This window comes from Polistes canadensis, unplaced genomic scaffold (assembly GCF_001313835.1).
Source record: "Polistes canadensis isolate GaletaPanama2010 unplaced genomic scaffold, ASM131383v1 scaffold_60, whole genome shotgun sequence".
Taxonomy (NCBI): domain Eukaryota; kingdom Metazoa; phylum Arthropoda; class Insecta; order Hymenoptera; family Vespidae; genus Polistes; species Polistes canadensis.
The window spans coordinates 61,583-77,189 of NW_014569607.1; the positions used below are offsets into that span (position 1 = coordinate 61,583).

Consider the following 15,607-nt stretch of genomic DNA (forward strand, 5'->3'; position numbering starts at 1 on the left):
GAACTCGCAACACGTTCGTCCGCAATAAGTTTGGTCATTGCGCCGATGCGGCCCGCTCGAGGAAATTAAAACTTGTGCAATTCGGTTGGATCCGTAGGCAACTCCCAGCGGGCTTATCAGCACTTGGTTCTTCGGTGCTATCAAACGAGCGCGGCACCCACAACGATACGCGAGCAATAATGAGAGAGAAGAGACCTATCTAAACTAGGAAGCGTGCGCACCCCTTGGGTAATCTTCATTTCTAAACTGTTACCAACGCTTTTCGCGATCCTATGCAACACCAGTTCTGACTTTTGATCGGTGAAAAATTCCAACCGACCATCCTCGACTTCCATTGCTTATTTCTCCCCTGAGGCATTTCGTTAGAGAAAGCACCTGTTCGCCAGCCAGACTTTTTCGATGAAATTCTCGAGGGCCGTAAGCGATTTTTCAATTTAATGAGCAACTTATTCCGCCCGATGTTCCGCATTGATGCGAAAACGCGTGAGATCGATCAGCAAAATACGTTTTAACCATCGGCCCCGTTTTTTCAAAACAAGCTAAGCAAGTCGGGAGGGAACGAGAGGGTACGAGAGAGTACGAACAAAGAGAGAGAGAGGGTAGATTGGATCGATGTACAGCAATTATCGTCTACGACGACGACGACACGCGATCGTTGCTTTTATCTACGTGCGTTCCACGTTATTTTAATCCTAGCCTTCTCTTTTTATCGACTATTAAGTGAGAATATATTGGAAAAGTCATGATAATCTACGCGTAAAATAATGTGATTTATAACGGTAACAATCTATATATATCTTATGCAAGATTTTCATTGCCTTTTTTTCGTCGTAATAACCTAAGCGTACATTAAACTTTTATTTTTGTATAGAATTTGGAAATAATTACTCTTTGTCGCTCGATATATAACCACGTAATTATGTTGAATAAACCAAAAGCTTTGGAATCGGTCAGTCATGTCGATGTGCACGAATGGTAATATTACCAATTACACTTTCGCCCGACGTAACACCGATTTCGTCGATCATTATATACATAATTCAAAGCGAGCTTGCACTGTATAAATCTCTGTATGTTTGTTCGCGAAATCGGACCAGCTGTTTAAATCGAGTCACTTACATAGAATATGCAGCGACCTTTAGAGGATAAAGCTTGTATTTTGTAGTACAAATGTAAAGGGTGGGTTGGGGTTTCATCAAATCATAAAAAGTTTGGAAAGAATAAGCCATAAGCGTGTAGGAGATGGAAAAAAAATGTTTGCATTCGATGGGGGAAAGAAAAAAAGGTTGGGATGTCCTATGGGCTAAAGTACGATCGTACTTAGGAGGAAACACGAGGGTCCTCCGTACTTGGTAAAAGGGCGCTTGCGCTAAAAGTCGTCGCGGGAGGGGAAGCTCGAGGAAGGAGAGGAGGTAGCGAAGGGGTGGAAGCTTCTGCGGAAAACGGAGAATCTACGGGAGTCAGTGCAATTCGCGTCGCGACGCTCTTCGTTCCCCCGGTCCGTACTCGAATGACAAGAAAAGCTTTCCTTCCGCCTTCGCCCTTATTTTCACTCCATTTTTCCAACAAACATTTCCCTCTGTTTCGTCGGGTATGCCGATCGCCGCGAGTGTTTTATCTAAAAGTTATAAAGTTATCTAAAATTTATTTTTCCACTTGAAATATAATATTATCGATCCTCGTGCATGATAAATCATTTTTTACGTTTACGTACGAATCCATTTTACTTTCTCGTTTGTAAGAAGAATAAAACAAGAAATGAGATTAGGAGAGGCAAATAATAATTTGAATCGTCAAACGGAACTATATTTATCTTTCCCTTTCGGTGACACGTCGCGTACGCAAGTTCAATATTATTGGAAGAACCGCGACGACGAACTACTCGAAGTAAATTTATAAGACACGAACTTTCCATCTACCCTTATATTTCTCCATCGTCTCTTACCTTTTCTCTTTGACAGCCTTCTTCTTTTACTCTTTCACCTCGACCCTTGGCTTGCTTTAAAAGGGTCTTTTACTTTTCTCGAACTTTGCTCTCTCTCTCTCTCTCTCTCTCTCTCTCTCTCTCTCTCTCTCTCTCTCTCTTTCTTTCTTTCTTTCTTTCTTTCTTCATTTATTTCTTTCTATCCCACGCTCTCAAGTTTTCGATTAAATTGCATTGAAAACTCAATTCTTAGCGAGTAATAATAATGATCGGAAGCTCTTACAACAATTATGAATGTAGAAACTTTGCGGGAGAACCTTTGAAAGTTAGTTTCTATTCGACGTCTTGTCCCGTGGTCTATCTTTCTCCCTCTTTCTTACCCTCCCTCCCACCCCCTTCCTGTTAAATCTGGTAAACGCGAAGGAGTAATCAAAATGCGCATATAGTTCGCGTAAATCGATCGACGAAACTTCTCGTGTTTACGATGATTCGGAAAGTTATCAATTTTTCAACTTGGTTACGCGCGTTTTATTGATAAACAGTGTAATACTTAAATAAAACGTGTACCTTTGTTAAATATCGGAATATTATGAATTCGCATTTACGCAAGGAAAACGATCGAATGGAAAACAATAACAGCATGTGAATGGTCTCAACCCTTTCTGCATTAATAAACATCCCCCCGCATTGTGATTGAAGAGTATACTTTTGAAAAGAGTGTTTATCGACAAACTTTGATTTGGTTCTACGCGTAAATACGAGCTTTCCAGAATTACTGTTAATCCTTCTCTGTTAATCAATTTACGAGGACCTATCTTGCATCTCTATCGAATGTCTCCGAGGAGAACTTTGGATATAATTAAAGGGTAAGTTCTTGCTATTTGCTAAGAATTTCATCCGAAATTGAATTATTTTATCTCAACCTCTCTCTCTCTCTCTCTCTCTCTCTCTCTCTCTTTCTCCCTTTCTCTATCATTCTTATCGTTTTACTTAAAAGTTAAGTTTGCATAATCGTCTAGTATCTTGCGGAAGGACAACGTACAAACGATTAACTTTCCAAAGTTGAACATTTTTATTATTCTCGACTACATCGATCGATCATCCTTTCTCTCTCTCTCTCTTTCTCTCTCTTTTTCTTTTAGAATGGAATCAAAGTTTTATTAAAATTCTTCAACCTTTCGAGGAGAACAAAATGACAAAGACAATGTTCTTTTTTATTTTTTCTTTCTTGGTTAAGAACGATAGCCATGCCTATTTATTAATCATGCATCCTACTTGACTTATTAACTAATTAACAGAAATAATCGTAAAATGTCAAGGTATCCCTTTAATTCCCTTTCGTGATCTTAATTCTCGGTAGTAATTCGCAGTCATATTTCACGTCGTTAGAAAGGTACGGTAATGATGGTAAATTATCCGTAAAATTGCAATCGTTAGCTTGATGTTTGCCTTCTTTAACAAGATATTCCCTAAACGATGAAAGCATTTTTTGGGTTTTATATATAAATACGCTCTATTAAAGTATTTTGTTAAATTTTGGTTTTCTCCGAGTATCGTTATAAATACATCGATGTACACTTAAAGAGTAAATGAGTTGGAATGAAATCGAGGGAAAAGCTTTCATTAACGTCATGTGCCATTTCGCGTGTCGATAATCTCTAAAGCCGTTGCAATTTTAATGCAATCGACCAATACCGAAAAAAACCTACATTGTGTAAATGAAGTGGGAGATACGCTCGATAATTATAAACGATAATTGTTCTAGACTTAAATCGGAATAATTATATATCCTCTCTCAGCTAGAAACTAGTTTCAACCACATTGAGAACTAGACTACACGTATTAGTCTTATGTAATTATGTACGAAACATCGATTTACCGATAATTAGCCGTAACTTCATTAAAATCGGTAATCTTCATTAAAAAAAAAAAAAGAAAAACATTAATGAGATTCGTAAACCAATTTAATGTAATACGTAATTTTACAGTTACAATATATAAGTACAAAAAAGAAATTCTCTATTTGTATGTTCTACGAAATGGATGATCATTGTCTGCAATGAAATTCAGGAATCAATCTCACAACTTTCAACGAAATTGTTCCATGGGAACATCGAACGAACTTTTGTTTTATATAAAGCAGGGCATAGGAAATAAATACAATTTATTGTAGTGTTCGCTTAATGCTCGCGCGCGCGCAATTCCATGCGTTAAACGTAACAGAGTGTATCGTCGAGCGCTTTTATCCAACTAACTCGACATAACGAGAAATTAGCTGTGAAATAGGCTCTAGTCGAGTCCTACCTGACTTTATAATTGGATGCATCGGTTAAAAACCGCCCGCCCGCGCGCGCGCGAGAGGGAGAGAGAGAGAGATAGAGAGAGAGAGAGAGAGAGAGAGAGAGAGAGAAAGTCACGTACACGCGTTTGTCCTACCAATTATTACAGTTAGTTATATACATAACCGAGGAAAGAGAAGATCGATGGGCGAGGTTTCTTCCTCATCGACGATATATATTTTCCCTCTTTTCTTCTACTCGTATAACACCCTTAAACGCATTAAATCACTTTCCAAGAGATGGAAGAAACGATCCCTAACTACGGCCGCCACTCCGTAAAATAATTTCCGAACAAAAGGCCACGAAGACGAAATAAACTTGAACGACTTAATGGATGATTTTTTAATCAAAGATTTCGATCGAACAAGGAACGAGAGCGCACAGTTTTTGTTTTTTTTATTTTTTATTTATAATTATTATTAAACGATCGAACGAATTATTGTTCGAACGATCCGAGAAAGTTTTTAAAAGATAATTGATGACAAAGTAATTACTAAAATGGATTAACGTGGAACCGATTTGTAGAACCGTTCTTCAATGACTGCGAGTAAATTTAAGCATGTTCTTTCTATATCTATTTCAACGTATTTCATATATTCCTATGCCGATATATAATGGGTACAAACATTTTACGAGCACGTTATTTACTATATGAAATAACTTTTAATAGACTGGAAAGTAAATTCCAAAGTATTGAGTAAATGTAGAAAAATCAATATGGTACGTGAGGTAAGCGAAAAAAAAGAAGAAGAATTAATATTTTAAAATTATATTTTTCTTTTTGTTGCAGCAGTGATAAACTTGGAATCATTTTTATATTTTCTTTTGATTATTTGTGACTATTTAATAAATGTAACGTTGAGGTAAACAAGTTATTTAAGGGAATTTCTGCAAGCGAAGAACTTGTCTGCGTGATTACGAGTTTCTCGTATGCAATTGGTTTGTCACTCTCTTTGTTTCTCTCTCTTCCATTTATATTACATACATATACTTCCTTTATTGCAATGCATCCGATGATGTGAACAAACTATATCTATGGTCAATTCAGAAACGGTAAACGACGCTCAAGTTTTGGTGTGCATTGCAACCTCCTGACCATAACACTTTCCAAATGGAGCACGATTACCAGTGTTATGCTACAAGCATATCTCAGTGGTTTGGTATAATCGCTATTTCTATGACTAGAAATATTGCGAATTTAAATTTAATTGGATTTCGCAATGTATAAACTTGAACATTATCGCGATACGCAGAAAATGATAGGGAAAAAGATAAGATCGACGGGCAAAGTGGTGCCGGCACCCGTATGACAAAGTTCAACGCGAACGATGTACAAATTTCCGTTTATTATATTATATCATTGCAATTCGATATCTACGAACATATATTTCCCTGATATTACTATGATGTAAAATCTGTCGATACATTAACGGTCCAATCAACTCTTACCGACGTACTTTGTGAATATCAATGCGAGCGAGAACGTAAGCCAAACCAGTCTTGCAGCAAAACAGTCAGGTACATGACCGCCTATTGCCTGTCAATCCATGTCATTGCGTCTGTAACGACAGGGTTCGTCCTTTGTGAAGGACAACGCAACCGTGTGGTTTAACGCTAGACCGCGTTGATGTCAATTAAAGTTAAGCAGCTGCAAGAGATGGACTTGGTCAAACGAATCGATTAAAACAATACATATATTAATCGGATGACAAACTAAGAGATAGTTAAACAAACGTTATCGACAATTCCTAATTCGTCATCGTTGTTATTTTACCTCTTACACATTTTTCGAAATTCACAAAATTCCTCGAGGACAACGAAATATATAAATATTTGCGGTTGACGTAGATGTTCGTTTCGATGAGAACAGAGGTGTAAAAGTTCAATCTTTTGCTCTTTGACCAATAAATTAGCCGATCCGATAAATTCGTCAAAATGAAAACCTATTTATCCTGGGAGTAACATTTCCAATTAGATTTACGATAGGATAGAAATATATCTTAGATAATTATCCTGTCGAAATGTTGCCGATAGGCTGCAGAGACTCCGCGTAACATTTTTGTCCGTCGTAAAGTTCTTAACTACGGTTAAAGCAGTTATTCTGGTATAAGAGAATTATTTATAATGATAAATGTAAATTGTTAGAGGATGAAATTAATTAGACGAAGCTCGTCAATCAAATCGTTTGCAGTTGGTAACGAGCACGCAACGGGTTATTGATCGATATACGGCAAACTAAAATATTCATTTGTTGTAACGTACCGGATACAAGTGCGCATATACGTCCACGCGTTTGAATAATTCTCTCACGGTTTTGGCCGGAGCTTAACGTCGATCGCACGTAAATCACGAAAATCGTAGGTTTCGATTTTTCCCGATATTTCGATAACGAAATCCATGGGAGTTACGAGAGTACACGAAGATGAGAAAAGAAGAGAAATTTAGGGATAGAAGGACAGTGGTTCGTTTCTCTCGTGGAAATTCGCGAAATGGTGGTGGGGGATGGGTTGGGACGAAGGATAGAAAGGAGGAGGCACGCGCGCAACACAATACACGAACCTTTCACAGGGCGTCTATAAATTGGTACGCTACGAGGACAATTCAGCGGAGTCGGCTTGCACCGGGTTAATTTAATTTAACCGCTGCAGGATTTGCTGCCAGCATTCTCCGTCGTGGCTCGCGTTAAAGACGCGTACGTACCATAAATGCTTTCACAATTTTATACTATCGAACATTTACAAATAATATGATATAATAATAGAATTTTTTCAAAGAACCCTTTGTCGACGTTACCAAAATGATTTTCACTTATCTTGTTTTTTTCGCGACAATTACTATACAAGGGGTTTTTTTTCTCCATAGTAACTGTTATTAAAACCGTAAATAAGTATATTCACTCTTTCTCGCAAGCTCATGCGCGACCGGCGTTAATTAAACCGACGAATATCTCAACCGTTCTCTTGTAATAACTTACTATTCATTAAGCGCCTAACCACTTAATCTTGTCGTAGCATGAATGGCTACTGTGAATTTTTATGTACAGACCGTCAGCTTCAATGGCCGCTGTTTTCACCCTCAGAATTAAATCGTCGACCCGTGGTAATCGTTTATGCTGCTTTATGGAGAAAAGCGGAGGATGAACCATCCGTAACGTAGCGCAGCTTTTTTTTGTTCATAGACATCTTTCGACAGAGGTCCAAGTGATTTCGTTTTCTTTAACAAACAGAACGAAAAGCAAAAAAAAGGAAACCTTGTTCACGGAGGAACGGTAATTTCAATATTGGAAAAAGTACGTTCCGAAGTCGAAGTAAATCTTCTCTCGGGATGGTGTGTAAATAAATTCTTTCGCTGTAGTGGGTTACTATTTTGGATTTATTCTATAGAAAAGCATACAGCAGGGCGTTTACGTATACGTACGTACCGTACGTACACGTATGACATTTGCATTCGTGTATTTTTCATGCGACCCATATAAAATAGCGCGGGCACATACGTTTGCCCATGAAAGATTTATCCTTACGAATCGTACGTATAGAAGTGGGCGGGAAGCATCGAAAATGCTTTATCGTCGGGAATCAATTTACCTCTTTGCAACCTTCTACGAGTGGTAGGAAGAAAAAGAAGTTGTTACAAGTAAGAATTACCTACGTTTGATAGACGCTTTCGTGCAATACTTGATTCGATCTTTTAACAAAAAATAGAAACCACTCGAAACTTTTCCGTACATTGACTGTCGCTTATTTTATTTCCTATTATTTTCTTTCTTCGTTCCATCCGGCATGATGTTAGCAGCGACCAAAAGACGGACGAAGACGCGGACGAAGACACGGACGATCTTTAATGGATTATACTTGTTTCCTCGGAGGAGGTTACACAGGGTATACCTACGTACAAAGTTAGCGTAGGAAGATAATGTTCAAGTATTCCTACCGATTCCATAGAAGAAAGATATTTAGTGGCCGTAAATCTAGCGAATCGCTAGATTCTATTCCTTGCGAAAAGTTGCGTTACACTCTGAGCTACTTTTATTGGCTGAGAATGTATGTTTTACGAGGATGAACGTTTTCTCGGATTTTCTTACTACTTCCTATCCTTCTCTTTTTCTTCTCTAAAGAGACTTGGAAAACGAAAGACGAGTATTAACGCGTTTGTGTCCTGATAACGAAGATTAGATCTCATTGAATTTCTAATTTGCCCGACTAGAATTTTCCCTCTCTCTCTCTCTCTCTCTCTCTACGTTGACATTATTAATATATTTGCATCCAAGTTTCGACGAAGTAGAATACGTATGGGAGAAGGTTGATAAGAAAGCAGGAGAGACGTGAACAGAGCGAAGAGAATGCGTCGAGAGTCTGTCAGAAATCGGGTTTAATAAGTCCGTCGAGAACCTCGAAGATTGTTGGCAAGAGAGAAAGGGAAGATAGCATTCATGCAATTTCTCCGGGTCGATTATTCGATGCGAGTATGATTTCCAATTTACAAAATGATTTCCAACCACTAACGAGATAATTTTAAACTCTTAAAAGAAGACTTAGGACGATGTAAAAATAAATATTTAATTTAACTTTAAAAGAGGAGAGAGAGATATTCTCTGCAATTATATATATATCGAGAAAACATATAAATTTTTAGTAACAATAAATGTTTATTAACAATAAATTTGTGTGTTAATAAATAGACCATAGAGCGAGTCGATTTTATAATTAGAAACAAATTTTGTATGAAAATAATGTTGCGTTGAAATGTTAGACAAAATGAAATCAAAAGAATAATAGTGTCGTATATCGTTAAAAATATAATTTATATATACCTAGTATATACATGTTTGATGAAATATGATCCTTCACTTTAAATATGTATACGTGTACATGAATGCTAGCGAATAACGAAACCGAACATGAATGACAAAAACTCGCGCATCGAGCTTGCTCTCGTTAGTTTTTAGTTTACTTATTTTCTTATATTTTACAAACTCGCATTGTTAGGCTAGTAGATACTTATTTCAGTTCGTTCGAGTGCTTATGAGGACGTTTCGTTACTTTAGTAACGAAAAAAAAAAAATATTCGAGATCTATTCGTCAGACAAGCGTTTTTTTTCCTTCTATTCCTAGATATGCATCACGTTCATACTGTCACCAATGCACCAATGCGGGGGATTTTCATAAAAACGTGGCCATAAATCAGGACATTATCGGAATTTTGCCAAATTTGGTGCAGCAACGTTTTCGGGGTCGCTGATTACGAATCTAATATGAGAATTTAGAAAAAACTAAATGACGGTTCTCGGAATGGCCGATTAAAAGATGAACTTTTTAATAAATTCGATGGAAAATTCACTTTCTCGATATTTTAGTTTTTCGATTTATGCCCGGGTTTTCGTGAAAATAGGAAAAAAGAACTTGGATGATATGCGAAAAAGATGAAGAGAAATGAAAAACCTTAACATATTGCAATTTTTCGCTCGACGAATGATAAAACGAAGACAGTGACGCGAGTGACAGGTTCGACGTTAATGACGAACGAAAGGCGATACGTTGATCATGATGAGAATGGTAGCGCAAGTACAAAGCCTCTCTACGAGGCAACGTTTGCCACGAACGATGATGGATGTCTTTCCCTTCGGTGATGTATATTCCCGTTCGACTGCGTGACGTTAGAAACTATGGCGCATAGCATCTAGTCAAGTCTAAGTAGTAAAAACAAAATGTAGACATTTTGCGTACAAATGAAATAACAATTCATTAATTATGTACGCTTTGTAATGTACGCTTTTTTTTCTCGAAAAATAGTTAAATAACATTATCCTGCATTGTGGAATAAACAAAATGTTACGTATGTTAAAAGTTTCGGTGAAATAACGCGGAAGATTAAAATTTTTTCAATAATTTTCTCGAGGTTCTTTCACGAAAGCAAAGTCACACGAGAAATCAAAGGTTTCAAAGAATTACGCGAGACGTATTGACCTTAGTAAAAGTATTTTTCTTCGTAAAATCAGTAGAAGTAAACTGCCATTGAAAATCCGTAGTAATCATTTCCAGTAATGTTGAAAAAGTTTTAATTGGGAAGCCAATTATATCCAAGCCAAAGTAGAAGGAGAGAAAGAAAGATAAAATGAAAAAGTATAGCGATATTTTCCTTATTTTTTTTTATTCAGTTCGACAATCGACTCGTTGTTAGTCAAGTTCGCGCGTACTAGGCGATCTTTGTGAACTCGCAAGTGCAATGCGTTATAATGCATACAACCGACTACATTTACATGTTTTTACTTGTATTCGTCAGTTTTACAAGATCTTTTTATAAACGAGGAAACGTTCGTTCGACTTCGTTTTACTTTATCGCACCTATTCACCGCCCATTCTTTTTTTTTTCCTTTGCATTTCCTTCTTACTTCTTTTCCATTGAACAACAATTTTTCAATGAACTTTTGCGAATTATCGATCAACCGATAACGTGCAATATTCTCTATAGTCTTGGCAAAAAAAAACAACACTAAAAAAAAGAAAAAAGAAAAATAAGAAAAGACCGATAAAAGATGATATTGAAAAGAGGGAGCAAAAACCTTAGGAAATTTGATGAGAAAAATTTGATCGAAACGCGTTGGTCTGGTCTGGTCTATTCTCAGGAATGGCAGCTGAACATACGTAGGTATATACTAAAAGGTAAGTACCTATATACCTATGTAAAAGAAACGAGATAAAGAATACTATGCAAGAATACTCGTAGGGTGGTATCGAGGGTAGCTAATGGAAGCCAAGAAAGTTGAAAACCAGTTGAAAGTCGTTTCGTCCACGGGATCGTTGCTAGTGGACATACTAAAGGGCAACAAAGAACCCTCAGGGCTCAGTCCATGCGCTTTTTTCTTCCTCTATTCCGTCGAATTTCCAATCCCTTGGAGGGACACTCGGTAACTCGAGAATAGAAATTACACCAGATGGAGAGAGAGGCAGTAGACTCAATTAGAACTTTCGCGCTGGTCGGTATCCGTGAAAGTGACGTTTAAGCAAAGGACGAGACAGAAATAGAAATCGACGAACGGAAAAAGGAAAAAGGAAAAAAGAAAAAGGAAAAAAGAAACATTATCCATCGTGCGTGTTTAGTATCCATTATATTTCTTCTCCTTCCTTAACGTCTGCACGCACGGATCACGTTTTACGAAATTAACCCTCACGACTCTGCAATTCTTCTTTCACGTTAGAAAAATGATTCAACCTTGTCAGGCTCGTTCCACGGCGATCGATGGTGATTCTCGAGAGGGCAACTCCATCTAACGCGTTTATTCCAGTGTAGGGTTTAAAAAGAAGCTCGGATTTCTGGCAAATGTTCTTGCCTCCTTTCCCCTAGATCGAAAGGAAGTCGATAGTCGTTGACGAGTCCGAGCATCGATTTCAACGAAAGGGTTGCTCCCGCTTAGATCGATAGTCGTTTACGTTAGATATGACACGTTTGCGGAGGCCATATCAATAAAGAACAAGAGAGAAAGAGATAGTATTGCCTTTCCATGGTGTAGGACTTTAGAGAAGGGAGAGGAGTAGAGTATCGGATGCTTGGTCGAGCGGGCTCGTTCATCTCGGCTCATAAACGCACGATTTCACGGGCAATTTCGTAAATTGGAAATCTCGGCGTGGAAACTACATCCAAAATTCGTATCCTCTTACTATATCTCTCTCTCTCTCTCTATCTTTCTTACCCCTGTCAAATATTATATCGGGAAAAGCTTTCATTCGAAAGTTATTCCAAAAGATGAAATTCGTTCCGTGTTAGTCGAAAACCGAAATGTCATCGTTGCGGTGGACGAAACTATGCGATCCCGACGCCGCGAGTACGTTTACAAACAAGATAGTCGGGGAGGAAAAGAGGATTACCCTGAAATGCGTCAACGACGTAACGTGATCTTGGAATGAGAAGAAGGGAAGAGATGGAAGTACAACCTATAGAAATAAGAGACGTTTAATCTTCTCGAGGGTTGCACATTGAATAAGGTGCACTTGCAATAAGGATTACGTCGTATAAGTAATTGAATGCTACTATATTTCATCTAAATACAGAACCTATTATTTCGAGATGTATATATCAAATCTCTGTCATTGTTCTTAGAGAGATTATTTTTCAAAGATATAATATTTTTGGAAAACGTCATACATTAACTTTTACAATCGAATTGAAAATACTCGCGAGATAGTGAACATTAAATGAAAAATGTTCTCTCTCTCTCTCTCTCTCTCTCTCTCTCTCTCTATCTATCTATCTATCTATCTCTTTCTGTTAACATTCCAAGTGGCTATCGGAGAAATGATTTGTATAGGAAAATATTTTTATTCGAGAACGCTTGACTGGCTAAAAGGTAAATATAAAGACAAATAAATAAAAAGAAAGAGAGGCGAGATCCCGAGGCTGTAAATAAAATGTGAAACCATAGGTAGGTAATTCAGAACACGTATGCATCTTACGTGGCTTTCATAGCAACGAGCGTCACGTTTCAAAAGTGGAAAACGTTTCTACGCGTTTCAAGTGCGACAAACACGTTGTTTCCACTTTATATCTAATCTCCGACACGGCCGAGCAATAATACCCAACTCGTCCTGCTTCTTTTTCCTTTTATTTTTTGGCTCTTTCATATGGATATATTTAAAAAACTTGAAATCGTGTATCAAACGAACCACAGTATGAAATTATTCGTTGAATTTGAAAAGATTATGAATTTTGTCTTTCTTTTTTCCTTTCTCACAGTTCTTTTGTCGAATCAAATCTAATCACCCCCACCGTATTATAGTAATTTTCTGATTAAACTCCTTCAGCCTCGTAATCGTTGTTGACATTTTATCGAGCCGACCAAAAGTTCTTCCACTTTTCTAATTCTTCTTCTTGCTTTCCCGTTTTCTTTTCCCTTTACTCGCCGTGAAACTTTATTGAGCCGTCTATTATTATCGTTTTATGTCTCCCCAGGCTAAAAGACGGTCATTTTCGCGCGATGGATCCCGAGATAACGAGCAGTACCGCCTTGGGCGATGATTTGCCATCCCCATTCTTCGTCAGTGTTCCGTTGTCGCTCAATGATAGTCAAAATTGAAGCGACTTTCGTGGCGAAACGTCTCTTACTCCATCGAGAAGTCCTCCATAATTCAGAGCGAGGACCCGGCGTCGGTTTGCCGTTGGTTCGGCCTTGGGTTCGGCCTTGGTTCGTCGTCGTCCGACTATCGATCCTAAGCTCATCCGGTTGGCACACACGCGCAAGAAATTAATTTCGTATGCACCCTCCTACATGGGACAGGATAACAAGTGAATCGTAGGGAAGCATCGTGATTACCATTGTGTTTCCTTTCTCACTCCCCTTGTCTTTCTATTTCTCTCTGGCCGATTCATCTTTCTCTCTCTCAGCACTCATATCGAGCACGATTCCTGGCTGGGCTCCTCTTTGGTCCGCTCGAATGTTCCTCACAGTTCTTGCGTAGAACTCGTCATAAAGCACGAAAGCAATCAAGGCTTTTGCTTTTGCTTTAGCTTTATGCTTTTGCTCATAGACTTTTATCTAAAATACCCAAACGGATTCAAAAGAGTATACAAAGAAGAAGAGGAAGGAAATAAAAAAAAAAAAACGCAATTTTCTTCGTGCTTCGATTCCCAAAGATACGAGTGTTCCCTTCTTCTTCCTTTTTCCTTTTCTCCTTTCCCTTTTTACGAGACTGTTAACCGAAAACTCAATGCTTTTCGATGACTATGAAAACTAACAAAAGGAGAACTGAATTTTTCCGTAATTTTCACGGAAGGTAACTTCTCGTACTTATTTAATGAATTTTTATTCTTTTCAATTATATACCGATATTTTGATTACTTCATTTCTATCTTTTAATAAAGAATTGCGAGAAAAAGATATACAAGAAAAATACATAAACGGGACGCGTCCGGTTTATTAGACTGTAAACGAATATACTTCGATTCGAGTCGTTAATGCCGAGAGCTTTGAGAAGGGAGGCGAGTTCTTTGGTGTTGGATTTTAAGCCTCGAGCGGTAACTCCTTCTCTTACTTTTTATATAACCTCGGTAAATTCGCTCAAACGGATGTAGCTAACGTCGTCGGTAAAAGATATTCCAAGAAAGATCAGAGAACGATCTTGTTTTACAAACTCGCGCGAGAAAGCTTTCAATTTTTTTTTTCTCCAGATATATTATATATATATAATATAGACTTGTGTACTATAATATTATATTTCTTCTTTTTAATACAGTGGCGTGCAAAACTTTTGGGTCACCCTATTTTTTTTTCATAGATTAATAAAATATTGGAGAAAGTACGGTTGATCCGCGCGCGCGTTTTATTGTTAAATATAAATTAATAAACTCGTTGCGTGATCAAAATCGAAGTGCACGACCGCGAAAAATTTCGAAACGTGCCGATAAAATCATAAAAAGTAAATGCACCATAGATCCGCGTAAAACTGCAGCAGACATTTCATGAGAATTACGAAGTGCAAATCTTGCTGACGTTAGTCGAAGTACGTGATCATACTGACGTAAAAAAAAAACCTAGCTGTAATTAATAAAAATAATGGGAAAACTAGATGAAATTTCGCAAAAAAATATTACAATCGGACAGCTTCTAATTGACGGAAAATATTATTTCTCGACAAATTCAAATTTCAATTATTCGTTTAACAGATATCAGAAATAATGTAAGATACAAAATTTCTACCGTAAAACACGGTGGTGGGAAGATTAATATTAAAATAGGGTGGATAGAAGCGGTACGATTTTAAGAAGTTTATTGCTCCCGAACGATTTCAAATAGCGATGACCCTTTTATTGCGGGTGGGCTATAAATACGTTAACTATTTATTAAGGGTAAAGGGATGAATTACATTTACTCGATTCACAATAGTCTAAGAATTTCTTTCCTAAGGTTTCAAGTTTATCCGAAAATTTTGGAAAGCGCAAAAATTCCAACGGTCCCGAAACTTTTTCACGTCACTTTACGTTCTTTCCAATATCATCTTTTGTCTTTTTGCTCAATAGTTTAAAAGCAAAAATATATTTTTTCTGATATAAGATCATAGTTATTCTCTTTTTTGTTGGCCTTGTTGTTTTAGATCGATTTTTATCATAGCAGCAGCAGCAGCATATGGTTGCGTTTATCCCAAATTCCTGGAGGTTTCTCGTGCGAAGAAACAATGCACGATATGTGGGTGAGTTGCTTTGGGAGAACCGTAGTCGAGACCTTTAGCGCAACGTGCTCGTAGTTCGCGCAGGATGATGGATGAACCAGTAGAATGTAAAATCTTGGCTGTGCGCAAAAGCCGGATGATAGGGAGAGGTATTACGCAAAATATAGAATGCGGACGAGCAAAAATGA

General features: G+C 37.6%; 1 protein-coding gene across 1 annotated transcript in view; it reads left to right on the plus strand.

Annotated features, from left to right (window-relative positions):
* The first annotated feature begins 2,121 nt into the window (after positions 1-2,121).
* Positions 2,122-15,607, plus strand: part of LOC106785963 — a 137,334-nt gene continuing 123,848 nt past the window's right edge. Inside the window, exon 1 of the mRNA XM_014746849.1 lies at positions 2,122-2,790. The gene's annotated coding sequence lies outside the window, so the exon portion shown is untranslated. The remainder of the gene's footprint in view (positions 2,791-15,607) is intronic.